We start from the raw sequence: 18,888 nt of genomic DNA on the forward strand, positions 1-18,888 counted from the left end.
CACACACACACACACACACACACACACACACACACACACACACACACACACACACACACACACACACACACACACACACACACACACACACACACACACACACACACACACACACACACACACACACACACACACACACACACACACACAGAGCTGATAGTATGTAATACCTTTCTGCTTCTTCCTCCCCCTGTGTACGGCTGCAAGCCGCTGATACAGGAATTCAAAGGACATTTTACAAGCGGCTGTGCTGACACCGAGGATTTTCCACTCAAAAACCATTTTACCGAGGTCTCAAATTAGTGAGAAACCGGCAATAGGTACCTTGTGTATGTGTGTGGAGCCCGTCGCTCCTGCGAGGTCTCCAGGTAATGAGAACCAGGCCACCTCTGCCTGGCTAATGACTGTGGAAATATAGTGTTCTTATTATACACTTGCCTCGGAATCTTTATGATGGATTTAATTGGCTAGAAAAAAGCAGGGGTGCGTGTGTGTGTGTGTGTGTGTGCGTGTTGTGTGTGTGTGTGCGTGTTTTGTGTGTGTGTGTGTGTGCCCACGCCATGGTTGCAGATGTTTGGGTAGTTATTGATCTGTGATTAACTGAGTCTATTTTGATGGGAGAAAAAACCTGTGGACGTCAGCAAGTCACTCTTAATCTGCTGGAACCAAGGAGATTGTGAAAAATAATGTTTAAAGTCAAGCTCAAAGCTAAAATCTCACTGAATTTGCAGTATAAATACTTATTTTTCTCGCCCTTTAATTTGAAAAGGTTTATTTAATTGTACATGATTACGACCTCTGGGACTATAAAATGTGTGAACTAGGCTGAATAACGACAATGATAGTCGCCGGCTTAGAGAATCACAGTCGTAGTGCGGTTAGCACTCTCACCTCATAGTGAGACAGTCTCGACCTTGAGTTGGTTAACACTGACTCACTATCGATGGATAGAGAAGCAAGCTTGTTCCCAGAAGTTCTGTGGTTCGAATCCCACTGCTTTCACCACTGTAGGCGCCCGAGGGACGTCTTCAACTGGTTGCATCAGGAAGGCCATGTGGCACAAACATGAGTATCACACATCTCTCTCAGGGTTGATAAAGAAATTATCTTTACCAGCTTTCGTGTTTCTCATATCATTTAAGAGAAGATAACAAAAAAGTAATAGCAAGAAATTTTCCGATAAGACTCACCGATACAAATTCTTTTCCAAATTCCAAAGACGAGCAGGAGAAGAAGCAGCGAGATAGAAAGACGGAAAACAGTTTAATAAACTCAAGTCGCCGGCTGCGACACGATGCAGGTCGTGTTTCATTAAAGCAACGGAAGCGTGACGTAAATGACGAAGGCCAAGCGGTTCGTGTGTGCACACGTTTGCCGCGGACAGACGTCACAGGGTGCGAGAAAAAGAAAAGCAAGTTAAAAACAGCGGCGAATACAGGATTAATATGTAATATGATGATGAAGATTTTAAAAAGGGAACAGAAGCACAATTTAGGTCACGTCGAATTAAACCCGGCGCGGGGGGAGCAGCGCTGAAACGCAAGTCATTCTTTAAACTCCATCGTGTGTGTTCAGTGGCATCAACCCGACATGGTGGTATGGTGGCGCGAGTACAAAAAGTAAACATTAGGGCTGCGTTGGAGAAGCGCAGGGCAGAGCAGCTGCAGAGCGACGTGGCACATCTCCACCAGACTAACAGGTGCAGCCTGAGCAATGTGTCGGCTATATCGGCTCAAGTGAAAACCCAGACAGGTGCAGTTTCACCCTTTAGGGGCAAAAATGCAAAGACATATTACCGATGGATAGTGTTAAACATATTGAAGTGGAAGCTTAAGCAAGTTTTTTTTTTTTTTTGATTAAATTACTGAATTGAAGAAGCAGATTTTTTTTCTATATTCAATAAGAGTACACTGCAGCTTTATACCAAGTGAGGCGAATGACGGCAGCTACTTCAGCTTCCTGTGATGGCAAACATTCCTGGTTTGTCCTTGCAGATGAAGCGCTTGTGTGCATGAATGTACACACACACACACACACACACACACACACACACACACACACACACACACACACACACACACACACACACACACACACACACACACACACACACACACACACACACACACACACACACACACACACACACACACACACACACACACACACACACACACACACACACACACACACACACACACACAAAAGAGTTTCAAAGCCGTCACAATAAACTCTTCCTGTTGAACGTTCACCATGTTCTGTATATCTTACGCAGGATATCTATTCAGTGGTGTGGCTCTCAAGACAAAAGGCCGTTTTTTTTGTTTGGTTTTTTTTTCCCAATCGAGAGACATTTTTATTTAAATTTTGCCGAAATGTGCGCGTGTGTCCAAGGAGCTTGTGTCATCACACTGGAAATGCATGTTTACCTGCACGTCAACGCCGCGCCAGTGCGCATCCTCCCTACAAACGCCGTAAATATGAGAAAGCGATGATTGGTGTGCAAACACGTAGGCAGCAGGTAGGAAAAAGACACATACCCAAGGTCGAACAACAGCCGGGCACCCTGGGATGGATGACTCCCCGAGCAAACAGATGTCCTTCCAGAACAACTGTGGTGCTAAATATACTGCTCAGTGAGGGAAAAAAATGTGCGAAAGAAAGTGAGAAAAGAAGGGAGGAAGTGATAAAAAAATGAAAATAAATCAATACACTCGGGAGCCTGGGATGTCAGTGTGTTTAACATTGGAAGTATAAGTTTATTTTCTGCTCAGCAGAGGGTGAGATTAGCTTTAGGGGTCACCTTTGATTTTGTTTGACACGTAAACTAACAGAAGGTTTTCTCGTTAAAATACAATCAGAAAACAGAAGATAGCCAAAAGTCTCGTCTTCGATCAAAATAATAATTCCAACTTTGCAGCAATATCCTAAACTACATACTGTATATATATTTTTGCTCCCGCACGCACGCGAGTGGACGGACAATAACAAACATGACAGCCTCCAGAGTGGCGTCAGAGTGTGAGACTTTGTATGTGACTTTCTGTCTGGGGAACTTTTCTCAGATTTACTTTGCAAACGTCAAGCGTTGCAATTTTCTGCAGGGACCTCGTTTATATAAATAGATAAGGGGAAAAGAAGAACAAAAAAAAGAAAACTGCAGAGATTTGGGATTTTAAAATTCAATTTGGATGGCAGCTCTGTGGAGATGCAGCCCGTGGCCGTGTCCTGTGGGCCTCCCACACAGCCAGAAGCCAACTAGCTGTGTAGGAGTGAGACAGACTGATTGAAATTTGCCTCAAAGCGTCACTCTACCCTCGCTGACATGCAGAGTGTAGACTCCGTCCGGCTACTTTATTAGGTGATAAAGAACAGGCCGCTCTCGCTTCCACTGGGCTGTTATGTACTGTTGTTCTACTGGCTGTCTGATGCGCGTGCCTCAAAATGTGGGATGCAGTTTAAGTGAAAAGGCACAGGAACACGGAACATTTCGCATCGGGAACAGATTTTCCTTATTGTTCTGTGCATTGACTGAAGTTCTTAGTGGACTGACTGAGGAGACAGGGACTCCAGCAAAGATTTGAAGGCGGGAAACAGTGACAGGAATTTTGCAATGGAAGATATACGCAGTTGAGGCGCTACAGCGCTTCAGAGCGGCGTAGGAAAACTTAACCGCAAACACTTGAAATACACCACCTCTTGGGACTTTTTTTTTTTTTACTCCTGAAACAATTAGGAAGTGTGAAATAGGAATGACCCTGGGAACCTCATAAAGTGTGTTTATTATCATCTAGAAGTGGTTTACCTGATTTCACTGTGACTGGATGAAAAGAGCATTTTTGTATACAGCGTTCAGCGAGCTCTATCTCACCAACTGGGAATAATCTAATTTCATCCACCCATTTTATTTATTTTCTCTCAAGTACAGAACATAAACACCTTTTTTATTGGTTCTAGGGAGTTCATAGAGGGCTCGCAGTAAAAGTATGGTTTATATTAAGAGGACTGTGTGCGAATGCGAGCGAGTGAGAGAGAGAGAGAGAGAGAGAGGGGGAGAGAGAGAGATGATGCAGACTGGGGTGGTACAGCTGATTGTATCACAGGGTCTACTTCCTCTCCACAGGCTTTTTGCTTCCTGTTGTGTTGCCATGGTGCCACATACAAAAGAGGACATGCTACTCTTCTCCAGGAAGCCATAAATAATTGATTGGCAAGTGGCTTAATCAGCCCCGAGGCTGCCTGGCAATTCCACTGCTAATCCCACAGCTGGCTATAAATAACTCATTACGCTAATTATGGTATGTAAGCACACAGCTAGCCTGCGAGCACAAACACAGTCGAGCGTGACTACTGTGGGTTCAAACATGGTGTCCGTATGGCAAGTTAAGGGAAAAAAAAACAAAAAAAAAACCTCCCGTGAACAGCTCAAGGAGTGAGCAGAGGAGCTTTCACTGGTGGTGGTCACTGGAAACTTTTTGGGAAGCCGAATGTCTCGGACGAGGGAATCCCGGTGGATTATGTTTACTAAAGATAAACTGCTCCGATCCCGCCGTGCCCCGCTAAGACAGAGGATGTGATTCCCCATGACACGGGCCAATCAGAGCTCTCCAGCAGTGACGGGCATCTCCTGCTGTGACTTTGACACTCCTTTCCTTTTGACGGAGCCCGTCTTTCAGACGGCCAGCAGTGACGAGAGGATTCTGCTGATGGTGAAGTCGAGAGAGAAGCACTTAAGAGACCTGGGAGAGGTCTCTCTCTCTCCTCTGGGCAAAACAATAATGACCTTACTGTCTCTGTCTCTTGTCAATAGCACTCCAGTGTCCATCTATTCCAACCACTTCCAGACGTCCTCCTAATGACCGGAAGTGTTGATAATGCACAGGAAAAGGTCGCACACGACCGCGTTTTGGAAAACGCTACTAATGTCAGACGGCTATAGCCTGCCGAAGGCCCGAGACCAGATGCAGCGGAAGATAACGCTGACATCAGCAGAAACGTTGGGGCTGGTTAAGGTTTCGGTAACGAGTCGAAAACTAAAGCACGGAAGCTTTTAGTACAGTCAGTTCCTGGGGGCAAAGTTGTTCTTCTGGAAGAGAAATGGAGTGTTTGAGAACTCTCTATTATAACCTGCACGCAGCATAGAGTTCTCCCATAGAATAATGAATTCAACTCTCCACTATTCATTGTCTGTGCAAGCACAAATGATGCTCCAAATTTCAAGATCTTGAGGCAGAATCTCTCGACTACGCAAAAGAAAGCAGGAACACAGCGTGCTCTGCTATTCACTGGTCTCACTGGGATGGTTGCTGCTTTGCACTGACCAATGAAACATGAGCGGATTTAGCGAGGCTGTAGAGTGGCATTAAGCGAAAAGCTGCCTTACTGGCATGTCTATCTACTCAGTGCACTCGGGTCCCTACACATCGGTACAACAATACATGTTACCATTATGGAAATCCTTACAAATCGGAAAGTTCAGAAGATAAATTCCAACGATAACAACTTGCCGATCTTAGTCACAAAATAAAGTTTAAATGATTGTGTTATTAACTACCAAAATAACAAGTATATAAAAGTATGTTGCACAATCATGAAAGATCCACATTTCAATAATCTGGATGAAATTTAAGTCTGATCTAGCTGAGCAACAACCACCTACATATCCATGATCCAAAAAAATGTGTATTATTAGGAGGGCAAAATGGCTTCGTGAACATAAGCTGGTGAAATTAGCCTCTCAAAGACGATATAAAGGCCCTTCGGTATCTATCAGGTGTGAAGCAAAGATAACAGAGTGCCCCTTCATTTCCTACTACAGCCTACGTATCTGGCCTTTCCCAGCAGTGAGTGCCCACTCTCGGGGAGGCGGTGGCAGCAGAAAAACAGGCAGCTCGTAATGCCAGAGAGGCAGTGACATGAGGCCGGCACGACGCCAAGCACTAAGCGCCCACTTAGGTCCTCTGAAGTGGATTGAAACAGTTTAAAGGAGTGGTCAGCAGTTATCACACACACAAACGTCTCATAAGGAATAAATAAGGCTGACACCGACTGCTTATCAGGCCCTGGCCTAATAGGCTCCATTAAAGTAGCCGCACACAGACGTTGGCTCCTCCACCGGCTTCATCCTCCGCTCCAATCCCACACATAAACTGTATCAGTCCGGCCAGGAGTTCATTTTGCAGTATTTCAGATGAGTCAGGAGGCTGGATATGATCAGGGAGGGGAAAACTTTCAAACTACACTCATACATGTGAAATCTGATGAATTTGGGGGCATTTTTGTTTAACATTGCACAAAAAAACTGCTTCACTAAAAAAAACATTTCGCTCCAAATTCACGATCGGAATAATGAGAGAAGGCAGTAATATATTTAATGTTTTTTTCTATTATGGCTGTAGAGCCTTTGGAGGTCTTTTTTTTATTATCATTATGTGGCACTTCCCACTTTATTCCTCAACTCTGAGGAAAGTGACGCTGTGCTTGTCTGATATATTCCCTGGATTCAGTAGACTTGTGGTTGGTTCTTGGTGAACTGAAATCCGTTTGCGTCTCTCAACTGTTTTTAGGTGGTTATCATGCCTTTTTTTTTTTTTTTTTGCTCCGTTATGAAATGTGCTGCTAAACGAGCATGCTGTCTCTGAGCTCCCTTTAATGTCCTAACATCGGAGGATGTCACACACCTGCTCCACTGTTTGTAGATGTTTCTTCCCGAGGGCTGCACAACACAATGATTTGAGGTCTTTCTGTGTCGCGCTTGCATGTTTTCCCTGTGCGTGTGTCAATTTTCCCCTCCAAAAATGGGCATTTTAAAGTTAATTATTGACTCTGCACTGCCTCAAAAGGTGTGATTGTGGATAAGTGCAATGGACTGTCTGGATGTATGGATGGAAATGTTTCTTTCTCTGCTTGTACCTAACAAGTTTCTTGCCTTCCAATCATCACAAAAATAATAAAATTAAGTAAATTACTTTTATGAGGCGTCACATTGCCGGGAGCTTTCAAATTTAGACCCACCATTTAGAAAGCTGTTGACTGTTTTATCACTTTGACAGTTAATTTCATCATCCAATTTTTGTTTGGGCGCTTAATGGCTTGATCAGTGGTGTGACAATCCCGGAGCGCTGATTTATTACCGCTTCGCACAGACCTTAAGTGCAACTAAGTGGCAATTCAGTGTAATTATGAGAGCTGGTACGACTATTTGTACGGAGGGATTAATAATCTTGTAAGGTTCAAGTTGATTGTGGTGGTAGAGGGAATCATTGTTGTGCTCGTGAGGCCGGGGCAGCATGTCTCATGACTTCACACCCCCCAAAAAATGTCGTTCATCTTCAATAATATCAAACAACATTTTCCGATTCTGATTATCTCCATCATAAAATCAGCATATTATCAAATAAATGAGGATTTTTGACATTTTTCATGCAATAATCACAACAATATTACAGGTTGAAACCGTCTTGTGGCGAACAGAGACATTCAAATTTACACCGGAAAGCTTTTATTAGAAACATGTAAATGATGTGTCACAAACAGTGACCCTGCGGCTGTCGCTTGTACAGGAAGGGGAAAAGAAAATGAGCAAGGGACCGTTGGTGGCCTCACTATTCTCGGAAACATCAATCACAAGACCTGTTTTTAAATGATCCAGCTCTTATCATTCTTTCTTTTTGTCGGCTGTAATAAATGACCCCCCCAGAGGATTGGGATGGGAGGAATAAATCAGGATGACACATAATGCAACAGGGGATATACATCTTTTCTATAAATAGACATCGGCTGTATGTGTAGTGCCTACAAATAATTATGTAACCATGCTCAATGACCTTATTTCACAATGACCCTCAGGCTGAACATACCCTGACATAGGTTGTGAATAAATGATAACTCCGCTGGTTAATGGGGTGTGTTCCTACATCTTTATACTCAGCACAATAACCAGGATGCCTGAGATGTTTCTCTCCATAAAATACTTTTTTTTTTGGAGAGTGAGAAAAATGCAGTTTGATAATCACCAGCACGAGTACGCAAGAGCTTAGTTTTGAGGGAGTTGTGGCGAGAGGGTCAAAAATACCAAGCAGAAGAAGGGAGGGCGACACTGGTAGAATTATTTCCTTTTCCTGAGGTCACTGCCAAATATGGTCATGCAGCTAGGAATGAGTATTTCCCAGCTCTTTGCAGAGATTGTGGCATCAGTCACGTGGTTAAAGGTGCATTGGAAACATACTGTGTACTCAGGCCGAGGGAGAGTTATTTTAGCCCTCGGCGGAGTGCTGCCAGAGAGCGGGGTACAAAAATCACCACCGAGCGCTGTGCTCCCGACGTGAGGCTGACCACGTCTCCATCTGGCATTACTGTGTCCCTCCCAGGATGCATGGCAGCACAGAAGAAGACGAGACATGGTGGGAGTGGGTGGAGGAAACGCTCAATATTTGCACATATCTGGTATTGAGGGAGAAGTGCATGAAAATGTTAACTCTGCCGACCCCCCCGGTAACAGTTGTGTTCCTGCAGGACTCACGGCGGGCGATGTGCGCATTTGTGTGCCTTTATGCATGAGTGTGTGTTTGTGTGACGTAACATAAGCCCTCACGATGTCCAGATTCTGCACAGCTGGGCTTCTCAGTATTCCAGATTACAATACGTCACTGCTTTGCTCTCGCCCCCACCCCCCTTACCCCCCACCCAGCACACGCTCCAGTACACTCACATTTACTTTCAACACATGCACGCTGACACAAACCAACTTCAATGATGTCATTGAATTTGCTTCTCTTTTTGGCTCTCTCTCTCTCTCGCTCTCTCTATCTCTCCATCTGCCTTCCTATCTTGTTCTCTATCGTGCATTCAAATGTGTTTGCCCTTACTCTTGTCAGTTAGGCTCTGCATATTTACCCAGTCATCCCCTATTCTCTTTTTATTTAATTTGTGTGTGTGTGTGTGTGTGTGTGTGTGTGTGTGTTTCTCACTAACCCACACAGCCTAAGTCAATACGCCAAACCACAACGAGCCAGATGTGCATTACTTGTACCACAACAGACTTCTGGGGCGGGATGGTGGGGGGGGGCGTACTTGAAATCCACAAAATTCTTTAATTCAGGAAAAAAAAGCAAAAAACCTTTTCACCCAGAAATTTTCCAAAATAAAGCAAACTCTAAACATTCCATGAACAGAGCGATTGGTGTTCGGTGTATAGTCGAACGTTGCAGAGTGAGTCTTCTGTCAATATTGATTATTTTCTCACAAAATGATATACCAGTGGTTAGACTGGGGGATTCGGTGGAGTGTTTCCATGTTTTCCCTGTGCACATTTTTCTCTGGTTCCCTCCCACAGTCCCAAAACAATACTGCTGTTTGCTACAGTCAGTCTCTTTTAGAAGATTTGCCACACCGATACACCAATAGCTGAGTGTATTACAATGCACTTATTCTCCAAATATGCTCCTCTAAGCGTTACAGTCCTTCAACTTATCACCCCACTGACATGCACAGTCGTCCACTCACCCGTCAGGCTTTTATAACGGATGCTGCTGACAGGTGCTGGTTGTCAGACGAGGCATGCTTGTTGTCTAGTTCCTTAAGAGTCCTCAGCCAAAAGTGCAAATTATATTGGCAAACACATTTGGCGCTTGTGTTTTCACAGAGAAAGTTATCAAAAATCTTTTTAGAAGACAAAATGGCATGCAATTTCCAAGTGACTCAGCAATAACACCATTCAATTCCAGATACCTCTGTCTTTCACACTTTCTCTCCCCATCTTTTTCTTTTTCACACCGATGTCCGTGTGCCTGTGAAAGAGCATCCTGCCGGACACGTCTATTTTCTCCAAGATTATGATTTTCATTCTATAGTGGACGGACTCAATTTAGCTCAGCTGTCGTGTTGCCTCTCTCGCTCTTCGCTCGTCAAGCCTTCAGTTTGGCAAGGTCACTATCCAAACCCCGTTGTTAAAGAACACGCACACTGTGGGGAGAGGACAAGGAAGCAAGGCAGGGAAAGATGCGGGAAAGGTGAGAAAAATGGATCAACAGGAAGAGGTGATGAACGAGAGGGAAGATGGGAGGGCGCGACACGGAAAGAAACTGACAGAAACAGACACCCACAAACAGACCTGTTGGCTAAACTGTTCGCCATGCAGGAGAATATAGTGGAATAGAAAAGGGGGGGGGGTTGATGGAGACATTTGGCTGGTTTGTCACCGGCGTGTGTGCATGAGAGTGAACGAGTGATAGAGAGAGAGAGAGAGCTAGAGAGAGAGAGAGAGAGAGAGAGAGAGAGAGAGAAAAGAGAGCGAGAGAAAGCATGTGTTTCTTGTTTGTCTTTACTGATGGGGATGTCAACTTGATTGCACACCAATCCATGATGAATCCAGTCACCGTAGGGTCAAACAAATAAACAAAAAAAATCAAGGTTTTTGATTAGAAATATCTATATATTCTGGGGATTAAACATATTTGAAGGTTGAAGGTTATACTGAGGTTAAGGTTAGGTAAGTAGGAGTTATGCCTGATATCGAAGAAAGACTGCAAGAATCGAAGGTTGAAAAGGCATAAGAATGTATTGTGTGTGCATGCGAGTGTGTTTCACTGTCATTGTGACTTCAAAATACGAGATGCAAAACAGTTTTTGGGTCCAATCTAAAATGCGGGAACTGAACTCCACACATTTTCTAAGGGTTAAAATGTGGTTTTAGGGCTAAAGCTACATACAGGTGAGGGTCACAAAGCACTTTGCTGTGGTGGTAAGGTTAGAGTAATGTGATAGGGAGATCATTATGTCAGAGAGTCAGGCCCACGCTGTTGTAACGCTGTACAAAAATGCATACGAGCAATAGAGTCAGAGACACACAGACACAGAGAGTGAGCATTGCACTCCATCATGGTATGGACTAATACACACACACACACACACACACACACACACACACACACACACACACACACACACACACACACACACACACACACACACACACACACACACACACACACACACACACACACACACACACACACACACACACACACACACACACACACACACACACACACACACACACACACACACACACACACACACACACACACACAGAGATAAGTCCTACATCATCAGACACACCAGGATTAGATACCCCCCGCCTCCCTCTGTCTCTTTCACAAACGCACGCAGACACAGAGCAGAGATTACGGTGCCGCCACAGTTCAACTGGCTTCTAATGGTTTTCGAGGCATATGAGAATCATGACCATCAAACGATGATGTCATCCGATAAGTGCATGAGTACATAACACAAACACAGACTGCACACAGCTAGAGACACGCGATGGGGGGGGGGGGGGGGGGGGGGGTGGGGGGCTAGGGCAAAGTTCAAACGGCTACCCGTCACTCGAGTGAAAGTGCAGATAATTGAAGAAAAAAGTTGAAAAACTGTTTGAAATCTTAAAAAAAGACAAAAAAAGATTTTTGCTTTTAGTGGGTAATTTTCAAGAGTCATATCTGTTCTTTGAGCCTTCAACATTTCTCTTAAATAAGACCTGTGCTCCGCTTCACTTTCAGCCACGTCACTACAAGGTCTACCTGTCACAGACATCACATTTAATAGAGCCCTTTTCTCTGTGGTCTATTCTGTCTATTTAGTTTTTGTTTGATAGAAATTCTTTTTTCTCCGTGTTTCACACTGAATTATATTGACAAATCTTCTTTTGATGAACTACTTTTATACCAATTTAGGTTGAAATCATTCAACTTTAAATGATGTATCGATTTGTTGTGCTCTATTTACCAAAACAACAGAATCCTGATTTTAGCAGTTAAAGAGTAAAAAAGTCACAAATACATGTTCTGAATGCATGAGAATGTAAATGTTAGAAACAATTGGTAAAAAGCTTAAAACTCCATTATAGCAACAAATACAGCATAAGAAAGACCACTTTAGTACTATAATGAATTTGTCTTTCCATTCGTTCCATAATTGTAGCAGCAAATTCACAATGCTGTTTTTCTATTCCTATCTGACCCTATTTATATTGCTTAAACAGCAGCATAGATGCAAAAAAACAAAACAAACATTATGCTGGCGCCTAAAAGAATGATTTGATTTGTAAAAAGGCTTCTGCACGCGTATGTATCGTGTGTTTTCAGCTGCATCACTCTTCCCATTCACACAGCTTCATGGTGCATTAACACCCGGGTGCTGTCAAAGCACAGCCGCTGCCTCGGGTTGGCCTCTGCGCTGTACATCGACAATAAAGGCTTTCTATTCAATCCGAACCACAATGTCAAAACGTCATCAAGAGGCACTGAAGCTCATTCCAAGTGCAATCAGGTAAAACAAAAAAGGCACCTTTTGTGCAACTTTCACCACGATGAGGTCTTTCACTTGAAAGTGCAACGATAGTCTTTAAAAAGAAAAACTATTCCCTTTTGAAAGTCAAATTCAACGCTGGCGGGATCCCTTATAGTCTTTTCTTTGCAGCTGCATAACACAGCCAACGTAAAACAGTTGCGTATGCAGCAAGCATTAGTGTTTAACATGCATTAATGCATCCATACACTCAAATGCACTACCGCATATTGAATTTAACATTACGCTGTCAAGTCTCATATGTACTGGAAATGAACTGTTCTAGGTCAAGAGTGAGGACAAGCATCTCCATTACTACACAATGGAAGGAATTACAAAAAAACAATTGAGTGAAGCTGCGACACTTGGATAAAGACACAACCTTAAAGAGCAAAGTGGCGTTGCAGTATTGAGCTGTTGATGTCATTACCTGTGTGGGTGCCACGGCCCATCCTGCTGCTCTTTGCTTGTGGGAGCCGCACACGTGTTAACGTGTTGCCACGACGCGGTATCGCTGTCTTGACGTAGAGGGGGGAGGGGGGGGGGGGGGTGGCGGCGAGACCGTCATGCCCTTACACAGGCGAGCGGCTAAAGCCGAAGTGCTGAGTGAGCAGAATGCCAAGGTCCATTAAAACCTCCGGGGCAATTAGGGATGGAAATGGAGATTCTACCAGCGAGAGAGTGTGTGTGTGTGTGTGTGTGTGTGTGTGTGTGTGTGTGTGTGTGTGTGTGTGTGTGTGTGTGTGTGTGTGTGTGTGTGTGTGTGTGTGTGTGTGTGTGTTGCTTTGTGCAGTGTGGGCGGCGGGGTGTTAGGGATACTCGGCGGGAGCTCCAGAGCTCGCCATCAGAGAAGAAACCAGTGAGCGAAGGAGTCGGGAGGACGAGAAGAGTCGAGCGGCAAAGTTCAATCTGCCAAACAGTGTAGTACTTCAGCAGCACGTCGGCTCAGACTCACTAATTGAACTGAACCAACACACACACATGGTAACCCCGTCCCCTGGGCTGAGGCTAGGCATACTAATTATTTGGAATATCTGAATCCTTTTTTTTTTTTCTCTCCCTCTCTCTTTTAATCTTCACCACATGCCTCCTGGTCAGTAATTCTACTAATTGGTCTGGACCGAAATATCTGAAATCTGTGGACATGGGCGAGTCCCCAGGGGAAGCATCCTATTGATTGTAGTAGTCCACTGACTTCTGGCCGCTAACCTTTAAAATCTCATGTGGTTGATTAGGAGGATTATGAAGCGCTTCAAAATGCTCTTAATACACACAATACATTTAGGGACGATATTTATAACACCTGTTTTCTGGAACATTTTCCCTTTTTTTAAAAAAAACAACAACCTGTCAACAAGTCTTAATTAAAATTTAAACAGAGAGATTATTCGTCAGCAACATCTCTATCAACCGCAGCCACAAGGGTGATTATTTTCCTTCTTCATAGATACCGAAAGAAAGATGATTGCATAAGCAACACGAGCTTTGTAGATGTGAAGCATAAACATTGTGGTTCCTCAGAATTTACTTTAGAGTTTTAAAGTCCCAATAAAAGAAGGGTTTAAAAAATAAAAAATACAGAGTCAAAGAGTGCAGTTTGATGAGACTTCAGAGCTAAAAGGGATCTCCTGCAAAGTTAAAATGAGGTTTGGAAAGTTAAATGAGTTCATGGTGTTCGGTCACATATTAAGACTCAGCTTCTCCCTTGCCCCGCATACAGGAGACCTCGTCATCCCACTATGAGTCAACAGCAATTGGAGCAGAGGGATATTATGCACACGGTTAACTAGGTCAGCCGAGGACATACTGTAGCCGTCCCGTCAATTCACTATAGAATCATTACCGTACTGATTGGGGTTAACCGGTTTTGCTGACTCAAATACGCCCACTTGCAGATTAAAACTTAACCAACCTTAACTTGCTCCAGCAGACAAATCTTTCACTTGTATGTTTTTTTTTTTTGTTTTTTTTTTTTTAACGCTTCATAAGTTATGAAGATTAAAGCGAGAGCTTTTAAAGGCTTATAGACATACTGTATTAGCACAACAAGGTTATTTAGCTCTTAGGCTTAGGCTGGACTCACTGCCCCCCCCCCCCCCCCCCCCCCACCCACAATGTTCAAAGTTCAAAGGGCTCATATAACGGGTCTCTTCAATAAACCAACTCCAAATAGATGTCTCAGTCACGACTAGGGGTTTGAGAGGGAGTGGGCAAGGTCAAGTATCTGCATTAAATTTAGTGAGCACACACACACTCTCTCTGAGCTGGACTCCTTTTCTCCTTTTTTTTTTTTCACCATTAAGAAAATATTTTCCTCCTACACTCGATTGAATGTCGGAACGAAGCGATGAATAATACAAGTTCATTTGTCGAATATTTTATTGGCTGCTAAAATAAAAAATAAAAAAAGGATCTTAAACATATTCCACAGCAACGAAAGAAAAATTTTAAAAAAAGAACCCTGCAATCAAACTTTTCCCTGCGCTGCAGTCGCTGCACTGCAACCTTTGGTCTCTCAGGCTTTCATAAGCACAAGACGAGCCAAACAAGTTGGATCAGTATCACTTGTAGTCGACAATTCACACGTCCCTTGATTGCAGCTTGGCACAATTGGAGCGGTGACGCCTGTTCATAGCGAAAGAAGAAAACTGCTGAAGAAGTGGGACACCGGCTGAGTGGGGAAGGATTAAAGATCAGACAGATAGCTGGAGCTATTTTTCTTTTGGCCACGGGCCAAGAGGTAATCACTTTTCCATCGTAAAGCAATAAAAAACAGCTTTCATCGATTACAAACAAAGTGAGAAGCCAGGAACTTGTGTGATAATTTTTTCTAACCGAGCGTATCTTTTTATAGCCGCCGTCTACTGCGGTTGAAGAAGGGAAGTAGTATGTGCCTCTTGCTGAGTTATACTTCACTTACTGCTTACAGATCTGCCCGACGCGTGACAGAACCATCATTAGGACGCCGACCTACGACAGATCGATCCACGCGGCCCTGGGTTGAACGGCAGCAGACAACAAGTACTATAATTCAACGCGAGTATATGCGTATATACGCATATGACCGTAGGACCTTAAAATAAAGTCGCCACAAGTTTACTTCCTCCCGGACGGTTGTATAAGAATTCTTTCAGTCATGCCTTTAATTGCAAGCAATTGAACCTGGAGTGATTTCTGTGTTACTGCGGTATGTTTTTGGAAGAAATGGAAGCAACGATGCCGCCATCTGAATCCCGGTGTGTGCCGAACGGGAACACCCGGATCTGCTTTGCAAATGACTTTATTCAATTTTTAATGACAACAATTCCGACGGCTTGAAAAGTTTGGACCATGCATCTCTGAATGGACCAAACAAAGCGTTCAGAAGCGGGATATATTCCTGACAGAGTTGAGTCTCCTTTTTAATATTTGGAATTTATTGCTGCCCTATGAGTGCGTAACAGTATTATCACAATGATCCCATGTGCACTGCAGGTACTTGGCGCGCTGCAACACTCATAAAGTCATAAAACCACGACATTGTTATATGGGACCGGGCTGCAGCAAGCTGTGACCCTGAAACGGATCAAGCAGACACCAGTTTCCTCCCACAGTCCAATACATACGGGTTAATCAGTGACTATAACTTGGCCTATAGATGTGACTGTAACTCTGCGGGGTTGTCTGTGTCTCGGCCCTGTGACGGTCTGACGACATATCCAGGGTGAATCCTGCCTAAACTTAAAGCGATTGTCTCCGGTGCCTCGTAACCCCGATACACTTGTGTAGAAGAGAGATGAAACTAAAAGTAACGTGTTCATGGGTGAAAGAACCTCATGTTAAATGTCGACAGGAAGAGAATCTGATGCCTCCAGAGTTGGAAGCGATTTTGGCAAAGCAACGACTGTGATTCTCATTATTTCGACGTGAGGAAACAAGAGCCATATTAACAATGCTCGAACATTGTTTCTAACAAAGCAATAGGCAACTTTGTGTAAATATTTGACCTCCGGTCGGCGTATTTTCAGATTTCATGCTGCCACTGATTTTACAAAGCAGCTCTCACACTCCCAGCTATTCAGCGTTTCCATTTGAGGATCACACTTTAAGCATCAGAAGGGGTTTGGCGCGTTTCCCGACCAACCGCAACAACTATGCAGTACGACTGAGAAGTGTGACACGGCATCCAGCCCCCTGCAGCTCCAAGGATGTAGACATAACAAGGCCACGGAAGGTAATCAATTATCCCCTCTGTGGTATCCTTTTCTGTCAGAGTGAGGAAGCACAAATTATAAAAATGGCTACCGAGAGCAGATTCTTCTGCCAGCTACAGTTTGGACAGGTTTGCAGTCAGACCTTGAAATCAATCATCACGGTCGACTGAAGAAGGGAAGTTAATTCCAGTCGAGGCACGAGTGGTAAAGCCTGCTGAAGGTTTCACGGTGAGCTGCAAATTGTTTGCCGTGAAATCCTGCTTGCTTTAAAGACAATACAGACGTGGTCCCAAATATTCAGTGACAAAACCTACTCCCCGTTAGTGTGGCTGTTGGTTGAAGAAAAAAAAAACACCAACTGGAAATAGCCGTTTTATTCAGATGGACGTCTGGGCTCAGGGACTTTATTACCAAGCTCTCCCCCCGCTGTGCCTCCGTTCTCTTCCTTCGCCTGCCTTCCCGTGTCACCGCCACTGCTTCGGCTGTGCCCGCGAGCACAGTCACAAATTGACATGCTGAATTCTCAACTGGGACATTGAACCCCCAGGGATCGGGCATAGAGAGACAGCTCTTTGGGAATTGTTTATGTTCACCACAAGGTGTACTAGGTGGATTTTCTCGCAAAAAGCGCTGGTGTCCCTCGTCGCTAATCTGAAACCGGGCTCTGGGGGCCCGACACGCTTCTTTCTGTCGGGATCAAAAGACTCGTGGGGACAAATAAAATCTGATTATAAAAGCATTTCAAAACACATTGTAATTGCTTATAATGAATGGAGGAATAGAGGCAATCAGACACAGCAGAGCCTGATATTTATTTTCTCTTTCAGGCCTCAACTTTATTACTATTCTCATGCTGTTCCTCACACGACTCCTTCTCACCTACCTTCTCCTTTATCACTGCTGCCTCTGATACATTATTCATATGCTACTGAGGGTGATGATTTATCCAAGTGGAGTGAAGGACAGCCGGAACACGGAGAAACGTTTCCTCAAATGTAAAAAAGAAAAAAGAAAAAAAGAAATTGTCTCTTTGATTCTTCAATTTGCTGGAGATGATGGGTGAAGGAGTACTGGGATGACGATACTCTTAAGGATGTCTCTTGAGCCCAGGGGGGAAAAAAAAAGAATGGGATATTTTTGTAATTAGATCTGGATGCCAAACGCACACTAGTTTTACATGATTCCAGTTCATACCCAAGGATACACAAGGAAATATCATATATTCTTACAAAAAGCCACAGAAACACACCCCTTTGTCTTTTCAGGTCAGCTCAGTAGAGAGCACTCTGTGATAATGAGCTGCTCCACTTTCATGACAGATGGAAAATGCGCTGCACGCCGCGCTCCGCTCCTCCCTTCTCCGCCGCACTTAGTCCACTCCGCCCGGCCAATCCACCCGCCGGCCCGTCACTGCCCCGGCACGCCGCCGTATCGAATGATCGGGACGGGGCGACGGAAGGGGGTGAGCCGCCCCGGAGTTGAGGCAGTGGAAAGAAATCGCCTCACACTCTTCATCAATATTGCAGCCTTACCTGGTGAAAGCTAACACCGGGCTAACATATTCCATCATGTCATTGGAAGGGAGGATCAGGTGCCTTGGCTTTGACATGCCAACATTGTTACCTGTACAAATGATGACGCAAGGCTCGCTCCATTATTCATGGTTCTCTTTAAAAGGAGCGGGAGATGGCATCGGAAAGCGGAGCGTGTTCAAGAGTGCAATTATCAACAAGGAGGCTGTGTACGTTCTCGGCCGAGGAGGTGAGAAGAAGTACAGTACAAACAGGAAGCACACGAGCTCCGCCTGGTGCAGTGGGTTAGATAGAAGAGGTCTGGGATGAGAAGGACGCAAATGACAAGCAATCTCAAACTGGTACCATTGTAGCATGAATATCGCCAAGTATTTATCCTCTATACGTCACACATGCAAATCAAGCTTCAATATACAACAATACTAATATCAATAATAATTAAAGCCTTGATCGGGACCTCGCACTCTGGCCTCTGGCCTGTCAGGGTCGGCACAATCATGGCCTCTGGCCCATTTAAATATTGATAAAATATAAGTTTTTAACAAAAAAAAGGACTTGTGGGTTTGGCTTTTTTTTTTTAAAGTGAACCAAGCACTAATCTAGCTAATCTCTAAATATAAATAAATAATAAAGTTTTTGGTGTCGTAAACACGGAATTTTTGGGCTTTTATTTTGAACCCCAGCTCACCCACACTGAGCCTAGCTAAAAATGCAACATCCATTTTGACGATTTTTATTGTCATTTTAATAAACAAGGACTTTTATTTTGAAATCCATCTCACCGCCGTAATATCCATTTTAAAGTCCACATTGTCATTTTA

This window comes from Lipophrys pholis, assembly GCF_963383615.2.
Source record: "Lipophrys pholis genome assembly, chromosome: 22".
NCBI lineage: Eukaryota > Metazoa > Chordata > Actinopteri > Blenniiformes > Blenniidae > Lipophrys > Lipophrys pholis.